The sequence below is a fragment of the Motacilla alba genome, chromosome 3 (assembly GCF_015832195.1).
Source record: "Motacilla alba alba isolate MOTALB_02 chromosome 3, Motacilla_alba_V1.0_pri, whole genome shotgun sequence".
Lineage (NCBI taxonomy): Eukaryota > Metazoa > Chordata > Aves > Passeriformes > Motacillidae > Motacilla > Motacilla alba.
This window is the reverse complement of record NC_052018.1, coordinates 21,184,142-21,190,141: the sequence shown is the minus strand read 5'-3', so window position 1 is coordinate 21,190,141 and position 6,000 is coordinate 21,184,142.

The window sequence follows — 6,000 nt, the reverse complement described above, 5'->3', positions numbered from 1 at the left end:
TGCTAAGGATGGCAGAAGACCAGTGGGAATAACAGGTTATGAGAGAAAATTCTGATGGAAAAATCATAGGAAACAAGTTTCCTTTACCTTGCTTCTCTCAAAACAATTTGATTTTTTGATTCATAATGGCTACTCAGAATTATGAACAAGTTTTTCAAGCTTTTTTCTCAGAAAAATTGACACCCAACTATTAATATTTGAGTGGGATTCCTCACAGTGAAAAGCACAAGTAAGTCTTTGTGGACTAAGGCTGTAATCTATTAAATCTGTGTGTAAATATTTTGTCAAGTTCAAAGGGTAGTGCTGTGACACGGCCCTGGTGGTGAGCAGTGGGCTATAGAAGGAGACAGTTTTTAGTGGTCTGAAGGCTAAACTGGGCTCCAGCTATATACCCACCCTCCTTCCTCTGGAAATGATGATGCTACAGCACAACACTCTATCTGTTCACTGCATGTGTACAGTGTGTTGGAGATGACAGTTGTTTACTGCTCCATCCTTTTATTTCAGAAGGCTTAGGCACTTGAAAGTACAGCACAAGAAAAATAAGAATACATTCAGCATAAGTTTACAGCTTCACACTGATAGATTCCTAAATAAAGCAGCCCTCAGTGAAATGATTAAGTTCTTACTAGGTACTATCTTCTCACTTCCACAAAATTTGACAACTTCCCTAAATGTGAAGTCAGCTGGTTTTCTTGTTCTTGAAAAAAGAATCCTTACTCTGTGAACATTTAACTGATTCTTAGCCTTCTTATGTCTTCCAACACATCATTTTGTAATCAATTATGTTAATAAAGAAAAAGCCCTATTAAAAGCTATAGTAAAGGTCCTCACTGTAATCAGAGTACATTTTTTTTCTATAAAGGTGACTGTCTGGACTGAAGTTGCTGTGTTTGTGAATTGACAGAAAAGTGATACCTGCTTACATAAGCTATAGAAAACAATGGCCCCAGTTTTTTTGCCAGGAAGAGAAGACCAAAACTCCCATGAATCAGGCTCATCTTTATGTATAAGCATTCCAAATGAAATTAATGTCTGAAAAAAGAGGACAAACTGAAGGCAAAAGAAGCCAGTTAATGAGTCAACACCTTTGTTAAAAGGAGACAATTTTTACAGTGTCAGAGGTGCAGGATCTTTGGTGTTCCAGCACCTCCAGGGGATAGACTATTAACAGAAACTAGATTTTAGCTGCCAAGTAATTCTATTTCTGATTTGGTCTTAAGGTAATTAAAGGTTTCATTATTAGCTCAGTTGCGTAGAACATGGTGCTAATAATACCAAGGTCATGGCTTTAATCACTATATGAGCCATTCACTTGAGAGTTATACTCAATGATCCTTGTGAGTCCTGTCCAACTTAGAGTATTCTGTGAAATAAAATGCCCCTCTGGAAATGTTTTTCACAGAAAGGGGTGAAATAGCTGCACAGAATGAAACCTCTCTTAAGGTTGTTTAGCAGAAGTATCTCACTTTTCCCTATAAAATGAAATCTAAATTTACCTACACTACCAAAAATCAAACTGACAACCAAGGAGAGAGCAGGTGTACTCATGAAATCATTGTAGGAGAGTTTACTGAACATTTAGCCCTTCAGCACACAGAAAAGAACTCTGCACTGACAAGGCAGATTTCCATTTGCTAAGGTTAAAATTTCATTCTGCTCAAGGGACTGGAGTTAAAACTGCATGCCAAAAGAATCAGATTAATCATTACCACTGCTGAAGAGGATAAACAAAAAAACCCCCAAAAACGGACTGCTTCAGAATGACAGGCTTCTGAGGAAACGTGATCATCAAAACCATATTGCAACAGCAATAAGTAATAAAAAACCAACTTCGCCTGAAGCCCAAACATAAAGATCCAGATACACACTTCTTATTTTACCCCATTTGATTAGTTACACATTCTCCAGTTTCCATTTTGTATTCAATACAGAGCTGGAACTGGTAGTTGGAAACAGCATGAAAGAAGTGAATACATTGGAAATAGCAACAAATTGCATAAATTCATTCTGTTAAATTAGGTTTTTGTTATTTGAGTTATTGTGACTTACAAACCCATAATCTATTGCAGAAGGTGAATTTTTCATGAAGTGACCTGAAGAATGAAAATTACAAAATACTTTCAACTTCTTCCAAAGTAACAGTCAGGAATAAGTTCAAGTACTAATTGGTACTGCTGCATAACAGAATTCACAATATGATCACAACCACTGTCTTTAGAAGTGAGTGGGAAGTGAATAAGAACAAAGAAGGGAGCTTTTAGAGTGCTCAATGGGCAAATTAAAATCCAGCATTAAGGGGGAGGTATGCATATGAGATTGGGATAAGTAGAAGCTGCCAGAGGAAAATCCTACTTTCTATTGTGCTCCTTATTTTAGATGAGAAATCAAGCAAAACTAAGGCTGCTGCACATGTTCACTGCAAGATCTGGCTGTGCCAGCAGAAGCCGTTGTCTTCAGCTCACCACCCTTAATGTTGCAGTTTACTGCCCCTTCTAATCTGTTCCTGAGCCGCTTATACTCCTGACAAGGCAAGCTGGGCTACCTTGACCAGTCACCCTTTTCTGACCTGCTGCAGTAAGCTCCAGGTAGGGAAGGAAAAATTCTGCAAATAGCTTTGGTAACAGCTGGGGTGGAATGGGAGTGTCTGGCAGCAGACCTGTCATGTCCTTTTGGCTGGAGCTGGAGAAAGAGTGTTCCTTGCTCAGTTCTTCAGAATGAGTGGTGACTTCCATGATTGCCATTTGGCACAATTTGATATGCAAAGGATTCAGAAAGCACCAGCCCTTAATGGCAAAAAAAGTGGTGCAAGGGCTTTACAAAAGAGAAAGCCTTGACCAAAGCTGTATACCATAGACCTTAAGTTAGGCCAAAGTGTTATATGACTATAACTGGCAAAAAAAAAAAAAAAAACCAACAAAAAAAACCTACACCAAATGCAAAATAGTGTATAATTTGACTAGCAGCAGGTTGTAACAGCCTTCTCCCTAAATATACAGTTCTTATTGCTTATATATGTCAGATGCAAGGCCAGTATCTGTTAGCAAATATCTAAGGAAAGAGAAATTACAAACTGTAATAAAAGGGTCAGATGAAATCATAGAATCAAATTATATTGGACGCAACCTTAAAGATCATCTAGTTCCAACTCCCCCTGCCATGGGCAGGGACACTCTTTGCTAAACCAAGCTGTTCAGAGTCGCATCCAACCTGGCCTTGGAACACTTTCAGTGACAGGACATCCACAGCTTCTCAGAGCAACTTGTTTGTTCCTCACCACCCTCACAATAAAGAATTTCTTCCTAGTATCTAACCTAAACCTGCTCTCTTTCAGTTTAAGCCTATTCCCCCTTGTCCTATCACTACATGCCCCGGTAAAAAGTCCCTGTCCAGCTTTCTTGCAAGCTCCCTTTAGGTACTGGAAGGCTGCAATTAAGTCACAACCCCTTCCCCCATCTTCTCTTCAGCTTTTATGCTGCTTGTTCCATCATTATCAATACAGATGAAAGACCAGTCATTGTGCTGGTCTGGGTGACATGCTGAAATGCACTTTCAAGTTACAGCACACTACATAACAGTACCTACTGCTTGGAAGCCCCCTGAGAGAAGATTATTGTCATTTGACACATGGTCCCAGGGAGGTGAATGAATCACCACCAGCCGAGTAAAAAGGCAGAGCAATGATTAGGCTGTGGAATTGCCTGACTGGGAACTTAATGAGAAGCGCACTTAGATGTCTCTTTCCTTGAATAATGACCACATTGTTTCCAGGCTGCACTGCAATGCATTTTAAAAGATGCAACTGTCATGAGACATCTCTCAGCAGGGTATAGTTATAACCCCAAATAATGTCACCTTCTCTGTAATCCCTTTGGACAACAGTGCTGGTGAAAATGTCCCTATCTGATCCAGCCTTGCTGACAAAGGTGGCAACATGACTTAGAGGCCAGGATGTATCTCAGTGGTCTGTTTTAGGGCTGTTGCTGGCCGTGGGAGGAAGAAAGTATCCCCTGCAAAGGGTATTCTAATACTGTGATTAGAATAAACAAATCAAGACATAAGGATTAACTCACCTGATCAAGCTATGACATTGTTGTTTTCATTGGATAAATTAAAGAACTCAGTGATTAATAGAGGCCTTAAAATTATTTACTTCAGTCCTCCGAGTAACACAGGTCAATGGACATCCATTATTTAATTTCCTTCAAGTCTAATAGATGTTGCTGAATTAAAGTATGTCTACCAAATAAAAAAAAAAAAAGATGTTGATTTAATTTTTAGTGCTGGGCAACCATTGATAGATTATTTCAAGAGTTTATATATAAAAAGATAACTAATGAGAGCATTATTTATGGTCTGAATTGGTTTAGCTTCATCTTCCAGTCACTGAATCTCATAACTTCAACAGCTAGATTTGGCATTTATAAATTGTGATCAAGGGGTCTTTAATCTTTGATCATTTAAATAGAACAAGCTTCTAAAATGATTAAGCAATCAATAAAAAGTTTTTTTTAGTTTTAAACTATAACTTTTTTGAATCTTTATTTGTTTGGAAGAAGTATTCCAGTAGTTGTTCTACGAGCAACCTATAGAAAAATACTATGAAAGTATTGCATCTCTTTTCTAGCCCTGTGTTTTTACAAAAAGACTACCAGAATGATCTCTAAATTTCTTTCTACATTTCTTTTCCCTGAACACTACTGTGGAGGTATGTTCTTTGTGCCTGAAGTCATAGTCTTACTTATGACTAGGGTATATGAGTACCCTTCTCTGTGATCAAACTCTTGATCTCCCACTAAATCACTTTGTGACTACTCCTGTATGCCCCTGGCATCTCCATTGGACTCACAGGTAGGTGTTAAGCCCCTTCACAGAAACACAGTTTTTAATTGAGATGCTGTAGCTGAGAAGTAACAGATTTTTAGAGATCTCTTTAACTGCAATTTTATTTCTTAGTTCTGCTCAGTCTGTTTCTAAAGGACAAGACAGTGAACTTAAAACATTATTGAAGGACTTTTGGTCTTATTTATCTACATGCAAATAGGCTGTAGAATGTAAGCATTTTTAAAGAAAATAGTTTTTATATATGTACATATTTTTAAATAAAGTTATTCAACTACAGTTGTTAATACTTTTGTATTGTCAACACTTTTGGCCAAGGAAACATGGCATAGCTATTCCATTCCAAAGGAGAGTTGTTTTAAAAAAAATTCTCTTGTAACATACTAACCAAAAATGTTCAGAGGTTTTTGTTTGTTGTATTTTTTTTCCCATAAAAGCAGCTCGTAGACAGATGTTAGGTTAATGAAGCTGAAGAAATGACGAAAATAAGTGTAATGTGATGTTGCCAGATCCATACCAAAATATCTGAGCAGGGATGCTATCTGAGCAGCTAGGGAGGGATGAAAAAATTGTGAGGCAGACAACTGGTCCCAGTTCAGTATGAATCTTGTTCAGAAGGCTCTAGGCAGGAATAGAGGGACATTAAGAACCAGTTTTAGCTGTGGCTGAAAAGTGATTTCCCAACAGAAGGGACAGCTAATCTGTTACTGCAAACACATCCTAATGTGCACCTTTGCAGTGTCAGCAGCTGTTTGCCTATGAAGAAGGCGTTGGGAGTGTGCTCAAGTGTGCATGGGGAGGGCACTGACAATGATCAGTGTCATCAAGTTTGTTAATAAATACTCCTGCCATGTCTACTCCAGTCTTCCCTTTTGCAATACCCTTAGGCTCAATTCTCAAATTCCTCTCACCTCACTTCAGTGCCCATCTCCCCTCTCTCCTACTATTGCAAAGACATCCTCAACCTCTTTTCTCTTCCCTATCAAAATGAAACTCCAGTCTGTACCTCTTTCTCTTCCCCATCTCAAATCTCTCTGCTGCCAAACCCAGACTTTTCTCTTACAAAGCCCTTTATCCAAAATCATGAGATCTATCTCTCAGCATCTTCCTGCCTCAGTATTTTAATCCTTCTGGCTGATATTCCTTTCCTATGGTTTG